Source organism: Triticum aestivum, chromosome 7B (assembly GCF_018294505.1).
Source record: "Triticum aestivum cultivar Chinese Spring chromosome 7B, IWGSC CS RefSeq v2.1, whole genome shotgun sequence".
NCBI classification, from domain to species: Eukaryota; Viridiplantae; Streptophyta; class Magnoliopsida; order Poales; family Poaceae; genus Triticum; species Triticum aestivum.
The window spans coordinates 436,287,192-436,303,339 of NC_057813.1; positions in this window are offsets into that span (position 1 = coordinate 436,287,192).

Genomic DNA, 16,148 nt, shown 5'->3' on the forward strand with positions numbered 1-16,148 from the left:
CCCGTTGCGTTCGCGTCGCACCCCGGACGGTCGGTCGGTCTGGCACGCTACTCTCCTAATGGAATGCGCGTCATATTGCATTTGCACACACATGTGGGACCGCAATTGAGAACCGACCATAGGCACACTCCCCAGCCCCGCAAGTCGGGTGACTTAATAGAAGAGGGAGACGAGCGATAGTACTAGAGAAGTGTTGTACTACATTGGTGCCTGGACGATCCCTGCAAGACATGGAAGATCAGTTCGTCCATGCATGTGACCAGACTCCAGCAGACACGCCTGGATTGGCTATCGTCTACATATCGTGCAGGCTGTGTTGTACATGGATGTAGTTGTGGTGAGAAATCTAAAAAAAGGTTTCTTGTCATCTCGCAAAATTAGGTGTCATGTGCTTCGGATCACTGCGAGGGTTAAACAACGACAACTGAGTTGGGCTAGTCATTGGGGGCACATGCACGAAGACTACTCGACTGCCATCTAGGTCAAGCCGGCTATGTTAATTAGGACATCTATCGACGGACCCCTTTTCTACGAGTTTATCTTTAATTTGAGCTTTGTTCCTCGTTTAGTTTGTCCGTCGGGATTCATGTTGTCTCCTTTGGGCAGTGAGGTTATGATTTCTTGTCATGTGGCATTTTTTCGTGTTCTATGTTATAATCCGGCGCTTCAGATCAAAATGACGACAACTGCGCCTCCGGGCCACGTGCATGAGGACTTCTCGACAGTCATTGACGAGGTCAAGCCGGCTCTGGTAGACAAAAGAAAACTAGTACTACTCCACTATATAGGCAGGAGCCTCCGTGCTTGCTTGCTAGTGTTTCTCTCTTCACACTGTCTCGTCCTCTCCAGATCTAAACATGACAACGGTGGCCACACACACTCTCTCACTCTCTCTCTTTCTCTCTCTCTCTCTCTCTCTCTCTCTCTCTCTCTCTGGTCACAGATCCAGTTGGATCCTCTCCGCCGGGGAAGGTGAGAAGGTGCAACATTCACGCGGTCGTCCTCGGTGATGGCTCTTACCCACTGCTGGCGCGTCCCGATCAGCCTGCCTTACTGTTCTCTCCCAAGCACCGCTGGCGAGGGAGGGCCTCCAACCCCTTCTTCCTTGCTGCCGTAGTGTGGGCAGATCCGGCTTCCCGCCGCCCACCTAGCGACATCTCGGTGACCACCAGGTATAACTTCCTTCAAAATCGGCCTTGCTCTACTTCCCAAGCTCCTGATGTCGCTGCATTTGTATCTTTTACTATTTCTCAGGCCCCCTCGTAGATAGGATCGATCGGCTGTTCGAAAACCACCTAATTTTGTTTATGTTTAAGAGGTAAAACTAGTTCATGCACTCGAATCTAGTACTACTTGGTTCAAACAAGGAAGAAAGGGGGTGGGGGTGGGGGAGGATTTGTTACCTGAATCTAGGACTTGGTCGAAAGAGGAAATAATGGGGGCGAAAAGTAGCAGAGACTGGCTATTCAACTGGTCTCTAGGTCTAATAGGGAAATAAAGGGAAACACAATACAAACTCAATATAAACCCGATCTATTGGTTGAAAAAAGAAAGAAAGTGGGGACTGGGGGACAAGTCAACAGAGTAAGTCCAGCACTAGATTTGCTAGCCTCACACAGTATAAGGTGGCTATATCGAACAAAAATGGGACCAACCCAGATATCCTGTTCTGATGTTTGTTGCCCCGAGCCACTCTTATGTAATGCCAGTGGTAAAATGTAGCAGTCGCACTATTAAAAGTAAGGACACGTTATACCAATGTTGTTTTCAATGTAATGCCTCCAGTAATATGAATCAATGGCACTTTTTTACATGTCCTGCTAAATTTCCCATTAAGATAAGTTGGTTCTTTTAGTTAGAAATGCAACTGTCCTAGTCCGCCTACTCTCCCGTGCCCAAAGTAATGTCGTATTTAATGGTTGTCATAGTTAATCCTAATGCCCACACTAATATCTAGCAATGCCACTGCTTTAGAAATTGCTACTGTCCTTGTAGGATTGCCATTCAGATAAGGAGCATGCTTCTTTTCATTTGATGCATGTTTCATCACTTGTTAGTCACCCTCCTTTCCACCTTTTTTGTGCAAATAGAGATATACATCTCACGCTCGATCTTAGTTGAACTGCACAAATCTTCACCTAATAATAAAGCAAATTGGGTTTCTTTCGTCCGTCATGACATTTTTCAGAAAAGTCCCTCTATTTCAATGAATTCAACCCGCGGTCCTATTTTAAGTTAAAACAAAACGTTTTTTCATATTTTACACAAAAATCCCCATGTTTTCTTGAAATCAACCCGCAGTCCGGATTTAAGTCACACCCGAACTGTTATTTTACATTTTTGGAAACCCCCCCTGATGTTTTAGGTAATTCATCCGTGGATCATATTTAAGTCAAACAATATTTTTTTAAAATCATCCATATCTTTTAAACCGTAACTCCGATTTGAACATGTTATATACAAAATTTGATTAGAAAAATATGTAGAATATGAATATGAGATTACTTTTACCTGTTAAGTATTTTTAAATATTATTTGAAATATATTTAAGTCAAACAAATGATTTTCTAAATTATCCGTATCTTTTAAACCGTAACTTCGATTTCAACATATTATATATGAAATTTTATTAGAAAAATGTGTGAAATCTAAATATGATGTTAATTTACCTGTTAAATATTTTTTAAATATTTTTTTGGGAGAAAACTTATAATTTATAGCGTAAGATCCGTTTTCCTTTCTTACCGGCGGTGATCCGGATTGCAAATAAACACCCCACTATAACAATATAGGGAAAAGTAAACATTGATAACTACACATGCATAACTCTGAAAAATGTCGTAGGGGAAAACAACAGATTTCTCATCGCAAGAGTGAGAGAAAGTGAGAGAGAGAGGGAGGGAGAGGGAGGGAGAGGGAGGAGAGAGGGAGAGAGAGACGCCTTAACCATATTCAAACACGTTTTTGTTTTGTTTTGTGTGAACAGCGAGGCCATCACCGGCGAGGGTGAGAAGGAGGATAAGCGGCAACACAAATATGATGCCCCGCAAAAATAAAGGAGATGGACCTATTGTGGTCTTGAGTGATGGTTGTTGGGTTAAGAGCGTGTGTTATGTTTTCTCTCCCGTTGCAACACACGGGCTCTTTTGCTAGTGATATCCAAATTATAGTTGAGCATTCCAGGAGCTTCACAACCAACCTTGATGTTGCTCAATTTTATTGCAACTAATGAAGAAGAAGCTGCTAGCTCATGGGACATCGCTTCATTTTAGGCGAACTGCGCCAAAAGGTCCCATGAATTGAATCATCCATGTTGGTGACTAAAAGAGCCAGCTTTAGCATCCCAGTCTAAGCACCCCCGGCCTCCATCCTTGCGACGCACGGTACACCTCGTTTGCCACCTGCTCGACCCTAGTGTCACTGATAAAATGAAGTAATAATACAGTTAAAATAGAGCGAGTGTCCTCTCTATCATTTCATTTCCAATGTAGATAAAGAAAGTGCTTCTCTTTGTTAATGTATGTTTCATCAACTAGTCCCATTGTTAATGTTTAAGCGTTTCTGCAAACTGGGGTGCTTAATTTTAGTTGACCTCTACAAAAATAGAGATTTGAATGTCTCAAGGCGCCTCCTTGTACTACCGCTGTACACTGATGTTCATCACTGGCAGAAGGTGTATCTGGGAGACTTGGGACGATGTCTAGTATGAGGTGTCGCAGGGCCCATCTCGCCCTTGCAGCATGGCATACTATGATACTATCGCAATATTTTCTTCTATTTATTTTGTGTGTTTCATCAACTAGTGCCACTATAATGTAATCACACTTTTTCATTATCTGTGCAAACAGGGTTATTCAGCTGCATTTTGGTGGAACTGCACAAATGTACGTATGGAACCGGCATATATGCAGAGTGCGAGGTGTGCCAAGTAAAATTACCGACACCAACCATGTTGCATGCACGCATTGGCATCCACCACCACCAGTGGGATGTGTGGCGCTCTCTGTGGACGGATCTTTCTCGGCAGCAAATCCTCTAACCAAATACTAGTAGCTTATATTGGCAGTTTTCTAGGGAGTACTCTTTTCTGAAAGAAGCACCAATCTATTTTTCTTTATTTGTACACTGTGTCACAACTTTGACCCAAAGGTCCAGAGCTATTTTAGGGTGATTGGCGTAGTACTCAGAGACTGATTGTAAGCATGATTTTTCATTAGCTGTCACATTGATTGTAAGCATGAGCAGGTGGAAGATTAGGTTAGTGCGAAGCTTACCTTAAACCCTACCGTCGCCGTTGAAACGAGGAGAGCGTTGAGGGACCATGGAGAACGGCGGGGAAGCGACATCGCGCCATCCGACCTCCTCTTGCGGTGGGAGAATGAATACTCCTGTGGCTCCGGATGGCTCTGCACCCTCACGAACGGCACACCATACTCGATCGATTCGTTATCCTCTGGGTGCTCGACCTTCGACCTGTACGCCCACCACCTCCACCTGACTATCACCTCGGGCGAATCTGTTTGCTCCATCGCCCAGAGGAGATACTCGATGAACTCGGAGGACTGTGTGTGATTGCCGCCGAGGAGTACATGTACATCGCCGCCCTCATCACTGTCGTCTCGCTCTTTCGCATACATTGCCACATGGCCCGCACCATCCTTGAAATCTCCCACTCATTGTAAAACCAAGTAAGGATCTCCTTCAACCTGGCTAACTTTGCCTGGTCGCCGCCGACGATCTACCTGATTCGCTGCTGCATCCTCTCCATAGATGTCCTTCTGAGTGGTCCGGTGCTAGCTTTGGAAGATGGGAGGAGAGACAGTGGACTTGCAATGGAGAAGAGGGAGAGGCGAGACGGTGGTTTTGGAATGGAGATGATGGAGAGGAGAGGAGGTGGTTTTGCAATGGAGAAGATCAGAAGAGGGAGAGGCGAGACGGTGGTTTTGGAATGGAGATGATGGAGAGGAGAGGAGGTGGTTTTGTAATGGAGAAGAGGGAGAGGAGCATGCGGCAGCGATTTAGGATTGGACGAGAGGGCCGACACGCTCTGACTGGATCAAAAGCAAAATCAATTTACCCTTCAATTAAGAAAGCGACCCCACATTAACTAGTCTCCCTTTTATTCTGGGTCATAATTGACCTTGATTTTCGCACATAAAATATATGTTATACATTGTAAAAATAATATAATTTCAAAGTACATTCAAATACGAACCAAACGATATAATTTTTGGTGACATGCATTCACATTTTGCTTATCAAATACTGTACGTGGTCAAACTTTGACCCAAAATATGCAAAATAACAAAAAAAATACTTCCATGACCAGCGCCGCTCTTCCGCTCTTCTCCTCTTAAACCATCGCCACTCCTCTCTTGTTCCAATCTAAATCCAGCGCCGCTTGATACGTCTCCAACGTATCTATAATTTTTGATTGTTCCATGCTATTATATAACCCCTTTTGGATGTTTGTGGGCTTTATTTTACACATTTATATCATTTTTGGGACTAACCTACTAACCGGAGGCCCAGCGCATATTGCTGTTTTTTTGCCTATTTCAGTATTTTGAAGAAAAGGAATATCAAATGGAGTCCAAACGTAATGAAACCTTCGGGAGCGTGATTTTTGGAACGAACATGATCCGGAGAGCTTGGAGTGCAAGTCAAGAAGCTCCTGGGGGCCCCACGAGATAGGTGGCCGCGACCCCCCTGTAGGGCACGCCCCCCTGTCTCATGGGCCCCTCGGGCGACCACCGACATACTTCTTCCTCCTATATAAACCTACGTACCCCGAAAACATCCAGGAGAACCACGAAACACAATTTTCACCGCCGTAACCTTCTGTATCCGCGAGATCCCATCTTGGAGCCTTTGCCGACACTCTGCCGGAGGGGGAATCAACCACGGAGGGCCTCTACATCAACATCCTTGCCCCTTCGATGAGTTGTGAGTAGTTTACCACAGACCTACGGGTCCATAGTTATTAGCTAGATGGCTTCTTCTCTCTTTTTGGATCTCAATACAATGTTCTCCCCCTCTCTTGTGGAGATCTATTCGATGTAAACTCTTTTTGCGGTGTGTTTGTCGAGATCCGATGAATTGTGGGTTTATGATCAAGTTTATCTATGAATAATATTTGAATCTTCTCTGAATTCTTTTATGTATGATTGAGTTATCTTTGCAAGTCTCTTCAAATTATCAGTTTGGTTTGGCCTACTAGATTGGTCTTTCTTGCCATGGGAGAAGTGCTTAGCTTTGTGTTCAATCTTGCGGTGTTCTTACCCAGTGACAGAAAGGGTTGCAAGACACGTATTGTATTGTTGCCATCGAGGATAACAAGATGGGGTTTATATCATATTGCATGTGTTTATCCCTCTACATCATGTCATCTTGCTTAATGCGTTACTCTGTTCTTATGATCTTAATACTCTAGATGCAGGCAGGAGTCGGTCGATGTGTGGAGTAATAGTAGTAGATGCAGGCAGGAGTCGGTCTACTTGTTATGGACGTGATGCCTATATACATGATCATGCATAGATAATCTCATAACTATGCGCTTTTCTATCAATTGCTCGACAGTAATTTGTTCACCCACCGTAATACTTATGCTATCTTGAGAGAAGCCTCTAGTGAAACCTATGGCTCCCGGGTCTATCTCTTATCATATTTTCTTTCAATCTACCTTTATTTGCATCTTTACTTTTTGCATCTATCTTATAAAATACCAAAAATATATTTATCTTATCATACTATCTTTATTAGATCTCACTTTTGCAAGTGGCCGTGAAGGGATTGACAACCCCTTTATTGCGTTGGTTGCGAGTTCTCAGTTTGTTTGTGTTGGTGCGTGGGACTTTTGAGGAGCCTCCTACTGGATTGATACCTTGGTTGTCAAAACTGAGGGAAATACTTACGCTACACTTTGCTGCATCACCCTCTCCTCTTCGAGGAAAACCAACGCAAGCTCAAGATGTAGCAAGATGGATTTCTGGCGCAGTTGTCGTGGAGGTCATGTGCTTACCTTAAATATAAAAATGAATGCTATAGAGAGGAGATCCTCCCCTCCTAGTGCCAAAGATGGCACTCGTTAGATCTATCTTTGCTTTTATGCCTAGCTAGGGGCGTTAAACAATAGCGCTAGTTGGGAGGCAACCCAATTTTTCTTTATGATTTTTGTTTTTGCTCCTGTTTAGTAATAGATCTTGCATCTACCTTCTGTTTAGATGTGTTTTTATCTTTTCACTAGTGTTTGTGCCAAGTAGAACCTATAGGACAACCTACGATGATAGTTGATTTGATTCTGCTGAAAAACAAAAACTTTGCGCGCACGAATATAATTTTGTTAAATCACAGGAATGTGCTTTTGCGTTGATTCTTTTTGCTGATGTTCAATAAAAAAATGTTCCAGGACTTCCTATTTTGGTAAGATTTTTAGAGTTCCAAAAGTTTGTGTTAGTTACAGATTGCTACAGACTGTTCTGTTTTTGACAGATTCTGTTTTTCGTGTGTTGTTTGCTTATTTCAATGCATCTATGGCTAGTAAATTAGTTTATAAACCATAAAGAAGTTGGAATGCAGTAGGTTTAACACCAATATAAATAAAGAATGAGTTCATTGCAGTACCTTATGTGGTGGTTTTGTTTTCTTTCACTAACGGAGCTTATAAGATTTCCTGTTGAGTTTTGCGTTGTGAAGTTTTCAAGTTTTGGGTAAAGCTTTTATGGACTATGGAATAAGGAGTGGCAAGAGACTAAGCTTGGGTATGCCCATGGCACCCCAAGATATTCAAGGATAGTCAAAAGCCTAAGCTTGGGGATGCCCCGGGAAGGCATCCCCTCTTTCGTCTTCATTCATTGGTAACTTTACTTGGAGCTATAATTTTATTCGCCACATGATATGTGTTTTGCTTGGAGCGTCGTGTATTATATTAGTCTTTGCTTTTTAGTTTACCACAATCATCCTTGCTGTACACACCTTTTGGGAGAAGCCTATTTGATTAGAATTTGCTAGAATACTCTACGTGCTTCACTTATATCTTTTGAGCTTGATAGTTTTTGCTCTAGTGCTTCACTTATATCTTTTAGAGCATGGTGGTGTCTTAATTTTGAAGAAATTGCTAGTCTCTCATGCTTCACTTATATTATTTTTAGAGTCTTTTAGAACAGCATGGTATTTGCTATGATCATAAAGTTGGTCCTAGAATGATGAGCATCTAAGTTGGGTATAATAAAAACTATCATAGAAAGTGAATTGGATGTTATGATCAATTTGATGCTTGATAATTGTTTTGAGATATGGGGGTAGTGATATTAAAGTCATGCTAGTTGGGTGATTATGAATTTAAAGAATTCTTGTGTTGAAGTTTGTGATTCCCGTAGCATGCACGTATGGTGAACCGCTTTGTGATGAAGTTGGAGCACAATTTTATTTATTGATTGTCTTCCTTATGAATGGCGGTCGGGGACGAGCGATGGTCTTTTCCTACCAATCTATCCCCCTAGGAGCATGCGCGTAGTACTTTGGTTTTTGATGACTTCTAAATTTTTTGCAACAAGTATATGAGTTCTTTTGATTAATGTTGAGTCCATGGATTATACGCACTCTTTCACCCTTCCACCATTGCTAGCCTCTCTTGTGCCGCGCAACTTTTGCAAGTACCATACACCCACCATATACCTTCCTCAAAACAGCCACCATACCTACCTATTATGGCATTTCCATAGCCATTCCGAGATATATTGCCATGCAACTTTCCACCGTTCCGTTCATATGACACGCATTACTTTTGTCATATTTCTTTTTGCATGATCATGTAGTTGACATTGTATTTGTGGCAAGGCCACTTTCATAATTTTCATACATGTCGCTCTTGATTCATTGCATATCCCGGTACACCGCCGGAGGCATTCATATAGAGTCATATCTTGTTCTAGCTTTGAGTTGTAAATCCATAAAAGTGTGATGATCTTCATTATTAGAGCATTGTCCAAGTGAGGAAAGGATGATGAAGACTATGATTCCCCCACAAGTCGGGATGAGACTTCGGACTTTACAAAAAGAAAAAAAGAAGAAAAAAAAGAAGAAAAAAAGGGAGAAAGGCCAAAAAGAAAAGAAAAAGGCCAAAGAAAAAAAGGAAGAAAAGAAAAAAAGAAAAGTAAAAATAAAATGAGAGAAAAAGAGAGAAGGGACAATGCTACTATCTCTTTTTCCACACTTGTGCTTCAAAATAGCACCATGATCTTCATGATAGAGAGTCTCATATGTTGTCACTTTCATATACTAGTGGGAATTTTTCATTATAGAACTTGGCTTGTATATTCCAATGATGGGCTTCCTCAAAGTGCCCTAGGTCTTCGTGAGCGAGCAAGTTGGATGCACCCCCACTTAGTTTCTTTTATTGAGCTTTCATATATTTATAGCTCTAGTGCATCCGTTGCATGGCAATCCCTACTCACTCGCATTGATATCTATTAATGGTCATCTCCATAGCCCGTTGATACGCCTAGTTGATGTGAGACTATCTTCTCCTTTTTGTCTTCTCCACAACCACCATTCTATTCCACATATAGTGCTATGTCCATGGCTCACGCTCATGTATTGCGTGAAAGTTGAAAAGGTTTGAGATTATTGAAGTATGAAACAATTGCTTGGCTTGTCATCGGGGTTTTGCATGATTAAATACTTTGTGTGATGAAGATAGAGCATAGCCAGACTATATGATTTTGTAGGGATAACTTTCTTTAGCCATGTTATTTTGAGAAGACATGATTACTTTGATTAGTATGCTTGAAGTATTACTATTTCTTATGTCAATATGAACTTTTATTTTGTATTCATTTGGATCTGAACATTCATGCCACAATAAAGAAAACTACATTATGAATTATGCTAGGTAGCATTCCACATCAAAAATTCTCTTTTTATCATTTACCTACTCGAGGACGAGCAGGAATTAAGCTTGGGGATGTTTGATACGTTTCCAACGTATCTATAATTTTTTATTGTTCCATGCTATTATATTACCCCTTTTGGATGTTTATGGGCTTTATTTTACACATTTATATCATTTTTGGGACTAACCTACTAACCGGACGCCCAGCCCATATTGTTGTTTTTCATTGCCTATTTCAGTATTTCAAAGAAAAGGAATAACAAACGGAGTCCAAACATAATGAAACCATCAGGGGCGTGATTTTTGGAACGAACATGATCCGGAGAGCTTGGAGTGCAAGTCAAGAAGCTCCCGAGGGCCCCACGAGATAGGGGGGCGCGCCCCCCTGTAGGGCGCACCCCCCTGTCTCATGGGCCCCTCGGGCGGCCACCGACGTACTTCTTCCTGATATATATACCTACATACCCCAAAAACATCCAGCAGCACCATGAAACACAATTTCCACCGCCGTAACCTTCTGTATCCGCGAGATCCCATCTTGGAGCCTTTGCCGACACTCTGCCGGAGGGGGAATCAACCATGGAGGGCCTCTACATCAACATCCTTGCCCCTCCGATGAGTTGTGAGTAGTTTACCACAGACCTACGGGTCCGTAGTTTTTAGCTAGATGGCTTCTTCTCTCTTTTTGGATCTCAATACAATGTTCTCCCCCTCTCTTGTGGAGATCTATTCGATGTAAACTCTTTTTGCGGTGTGTTTGTCGAGATCCGATGAATTGTGGGTTTATGATCAAGTTTATCTATGAATAATATTTGAATCTTCTCTGAATTCTTTTATGTATGATTGAGTTATCTTTGCAAGTCTCTTCAAATTATCAGTTTGGTTTGGCCTACTAGATTGGTCTTTCTTGCCATGGGAGAAGTGCTTAGCTTTGGGTTCAATCTTGTGGTGTTCTTACCCAGTGACAGAAAGGGTTGCAAGACACGTATTGTATTGTTGCCATCGAGGATAACAAGATGGGGTTTATATCATATTGCATGTGTTTATCCCTCTACATCAAGTAATCTTGTTTAATGCGTTACTCTGTTCTTATGAACTTAATACTCTAGATGCAGGCAGGAGTCGGTCGATGTGTGGAGTAATAGTAGTAGATGCAGGTAGGAGTCGGTCTACTTGTTATGGACGTGATGCCTATATACACGATCATGCCTAGATAATCTCATAACTATGCGCTTTTCTATCAATTGCTCGACAGTAATTTGTTCACCCACCGTAATACTTATGCTATCTTGAGAGAAGCCTCTAGTGAAACCTATGGCCCCCGGGTCTATCTCTTATCATATTTGCTTTCAATCTACCTTTATTTGCATCTTTACTTTTTGCATCTATCTTATAAAATACCAAAAATATATTTATCTTATCATACTATCTTTATTAGATCTCACTTTCGCAAGTGGCTGTGAAGGGATTGACAACCCCTTTATTGCGTTGGTTGCGAGTTCAGTTTGTTTGTGTAGGTGCATGGGACTTTTGAGGAGCCTCCTACTGGATTGATACCTTGGTTCTCAAAACTGAGGGAAATACTTACGCTACACTTTGCTGCATCACCCTCTCCTCTTCGAGGAAAACCAACGCAAGCTCAAGACGTAGCACCGCTCCTCTCCTTTTCCATTTCAAAACCACCGCCCCTCCTCTCCTGTTCTAGTCCAAAACCAGCATCGCTCCTCTCCCATTCTAATCCAAAACCAGCACTGCTCCTCTCCTCTTCCATTCAGAAACCACCGCCGGGGAGTGAAGGTGCTGTGGAGAAGTAGGTTGATGAAGGAGTACAACTGATACATGAGGATCGCAGATGGCGACCCTGTGAAGCTAGCTAGGATGTTGGAGATACAGTCTTGGTTTGACAACAAGGACCAGCTAGCGGCGATGGTGACATCCATGGCCAAATATCTGCAACAAAGCGAAAAGGCGGCGATACTCCCGGTGGGAGTCGCGTGGGAGTACATAGAGCTGCTCCTCTAGGCCATGGAGCAAGCAGATTCACCGAATCCGATCGCGAGGGAGCGGTGGTGGGAGTATCGATCCCAGATGGAGCATCCACCAGAGATTGAAGGATCGTGCATCTACAGGGTGCTGTTTGTGAGGGTGTCCTGCCAGAGTGAGCCAGTGGAGTCTTCGTCGACCAAACCCAACTGCAAGAGGAGAAAAGCAGTTGGCTCGATGATGCTTCCCCGCCATCCTCTCCCTCGCCATTCACATCGTCTCACGAGGCGGCTGTCTGCCGCCGAGGAATAGGAGGGGATTGCCCCCCAGCCTAATAGTCGGGAAGGTTGTGAATTGTCAGGAGGAGCTTAGGGTTGTCAGTATTTGCAGGTTGTGAATTGTGTTTTGTGTTGTGTATTTTGAGGGTACTTTCAGATATGAATGTATTTTGAATTTCAGATTTGCAGTATTGAGCATATGAAGTATTTTATGAATTCTAGAGATCTATTTTTAGCACTTAAAAATGTAGTTTCATAGGAGTATAAAAGTGCAGACAATGTGATTCTCAGAGAAGAAACAACAAGTTTCAGTTTCAGATAAGAAACTGCAAGTTCAGTTTCAGATAAGAAACTGCAACTTTCAGGGGCAGAGCATTTATATTGACACGGCCTTTTCAAACAGGGTTAACATCATGTTGGAAGTTTTATTCATGGTCGAAAATGGAACTACCAGCCAGTTAACATCATGCTGATCAACATTCATGCATAGCACATCTTCGTATGATGCACAGTCAAAATGCCCACACAATGTCGAGTGTGCAAAACAAAGAGACGAGGGATGAAGTTTTGGCAAGTGTTGTACGTGGTATGCATAGATGACAATGGGGACCCACATGTCAATAAATGCAGAGGCAAAAAAATTGGAGATATTTTCCCTGCACAGGTGGAATCAAGCCCGGACGAAATAGCTGTCGGGTAGTGTCACTTGGCCACTAGGCTAGTTTAGTAGTTTTGCTAATAATAAGGCGCTTCCTCCGGTGGTCGAATCCCCTCCTGCGCCTTTGTGAGCTCGCCACAATGCCGCTGTCTGCCGTTGTGAACATGTTGAACAAACAAGAGGAATCTGGAGAGGACTGTACGTGGAGAGGCGGACAGTCGGGACCCACCAGGTCTATGGCCGTATGCAAGCAAGTGCCTCATCGTAAAAATACTTCCTCCTAATGCTATTCTGACATTGGGGCCCACGGGTTTGACAACATACTTACATTTTTTTAGGTGCTTCAACGTAGTTACTATAGGAGATAAATTCACAACGAAGCCGGGGAGCTCATTTATTATCACTAGGGCAGCAAGTATCAGCTGGGTTTTGGGCTACCCCGTCTAGGCTTTCATTTTTAATATGCGCAGCCCACGACCTCGGATGGGAGGTCCATAGGCATGTTTGTATTTTCTTGAGGGTCGTCATGTATCGACCGACCTATGGACCTCCGATCTGAGGTTTTATTTTTCTTGAATATCGGCAGCCCAATTTATGTATTTTTTTGAAGAAAGCGCAGAGGTCTGTTCTATTTTTTTATATAAGAATAGGAACGCCAGGTCCAACTTATGTTTCCCTTCTAACTATATTTTAATTATTTTATATGTTATTATATATTATTTTTATTGTCATCATATATTTAACAGATACTTACATATGTAAGAAAACAATATCCCACATCTTATTAACTTATAAAAATAATTTCTTAACAATAAAATCCTACATTGTTTTTGCACGAAAATCCTAGTAATTGTGTACAAAAGCTTGGTAAGATTTAAGGACGAATGTAGTAATATCACTTATTATTTAAATATATTTATAACAAAATGCTCAGCCCCTTTTTATTTTTTTGATAACATTGCTGGCCCAACCCAACATTATAATTAGAATCAGCCCAGCAAAATCATGTATTTCGAGAAAGTGCAAATGGCCTGTAAGTTTTTAGGAAATAAAATAAATGGGCCGCATGGACGCTACATTATTTGTTCATCCAGCCCAACTAATGGCTGTATTAAAAAAGATCAAATTGACTGTAAATTCTACCGCGCAAAAAAAAGACTGTAAATTCTGGAAAAATGGGTTGAATACGTGCCACATTTTTGGAGGCTGAAATGTGAGCCAATAGGTCGAAGCCAACGCAAGTCGTTGTCAATTTAGTCAACAAATGATTCTGACATGTTAGCCGTTGGATTTACATCCAACGACCGGCATCCATCTTCAATCTCTCGTCTTCTTCCTCCAACACCGTCAGGACCACCTCCCGCCTCCTGCTGCTAGCAGCTCTGCTTAGCACGCTTCGCTATGAAGCGCTAATCCACCGTTGGCCAGGCCATCCCTCCACCCCTCCACACCTCATGTTCTTCTCCACCGACTGCCGAACCACACCGCACTAGAACTAGTTAACCCTCGTACACCTCTCCGTCAGCGACTCTACTCCCACGTCTTCCCATCTCCGGCTCGTTGTTGTCTGGGGCCTCGCCGTCGTCCACCACCTTGGATGCGCTCGGCGCGGCGTGGTCAACGAACGACACCATCGGAAGTAGACTGTGCATGGAGAGGCTGACAGCTGGGTCCACGGCCGCACACAAGGAAATGCCTCCTTATTACGCGCAAAATAATGATTCCTCCACCTGACATCTGGGACCCACCGGAAGGGCCTCCATATTTCACGAAAAAAACGTGCCCCCCGCTGACAGGTCGGACCCACCAGCTATCTTCGCACGCAAGGAAGTGCCTCCTTATTACGCACAAACAAATGAATACTCCCCCTGCCAGCTGGAACCCATCATAGTGGGAGGCTGACTTGTGGGCCTACCAAGTTGACAGGGATGGAGGGCTTTGTCAACTTAGTCAATATGAACGATTCTAGCTCTTGTTACCGTACGATGTTCATCCAACGGCCCTAGTGCTTCTTCAACCTCTGGTCTTCTTGCTCCAGCCGCCCAAACCAGTGCCGGTCGTGCCGCGTGCTCCTGCCTCCCGTGGCCGGCTGTGATGCCGCGGAGGCCTCACCTCCCCCTACTACTCCCATCGCTGGCCAGGTCATCCCTCTACTCACCCACACCCCATGTTATTCTGCGGTAACGGCAGCCTCACACCGCAGCCGAACCAGTGAACCCTCGTACTCCTCTTCGCGTGGGCATCCACCGCTGCGTCTTCCCCGGCTCCGTGTCGTCCCCTTCCTAGGCCTCGCCGTCGTCCACTGCCGCGGTGCTCTCGACGCGGCATGGTCAATGTGGCAACGACCGACTTCCATCGGAAGAGTACTGTACGTGGAGAGGTTGACAACTGGGTCCATGGCAGCCGCAAGGAAGTGCCTCCTTATTACGCGCAAAATAATTATTCCTCCACCTGACAGCAGGGACCCACCGGATGGGCCACCGTATTTCACGAAAAAACGTTTCCCCCTGACTGCTGGGACCCACCAGCTACACCTTCGCACGCAAGGAAGTGCGTCCGGGCAAAAAAAAATGATTCGCCCCCCTGACTGTTGGGACCCACCAGCTATATCTTCGCACGCAAGGAAGTTCCTGACAGTCAGGACCCACTTGGTCGAAGGTACGTAGCATTGTCATTCTGGTCACAAACGTGTACGTACATACTGGTGGATGTAGAGGCGCACACGTGTCGTAGTAGAGGCGCACACGTGTCGTAGTAGAGGCACGCACGTAGCATGTACACGTACGTACAATGGCCAGGGTGCAAGAAAGAAAATACGGCCACGTATGTACATACGGGCGGGGTCTCGAATGCCTACTCGTGCATACGTATGGCCAGGGCTCGTATACTAGGTCGGAACGGAGAAACTGCGTTGTCGTCGTGTTCATGGGGAGCCAACCGCTGGGTCGAAACGGAATGCGTCATCGTGTTCATCGAGAGGGCTTGGACAGAACATGCGATGGAAACGAGGCCTGGTGTACCGCAAAACGGAGGAAACGGCCTTGTGTTCGACCGGCCACGTTCGAAACGGGATCCTGTTCATCGGGAGGGGTCTGGCGTACCGCAAAACGGAGGAAACGGACCTCCTACGGCCGAAACGGGGGTCCTGTTGATCTGGAGGGGTGTGGCGTACCGCAAAACGGACGAAACGGACTTGTGTTGAAGCGCTACGGTCGAAACAGGGGTCATGTTCATCGGGAGGGGTGTGGCGTACTGCAAAGCGGGACTCCACGGGATACTGTTCATCTCCACCATCGACCTCCTCCAGCCTCCACGGGCTACCGTCGACCTCCTCCAG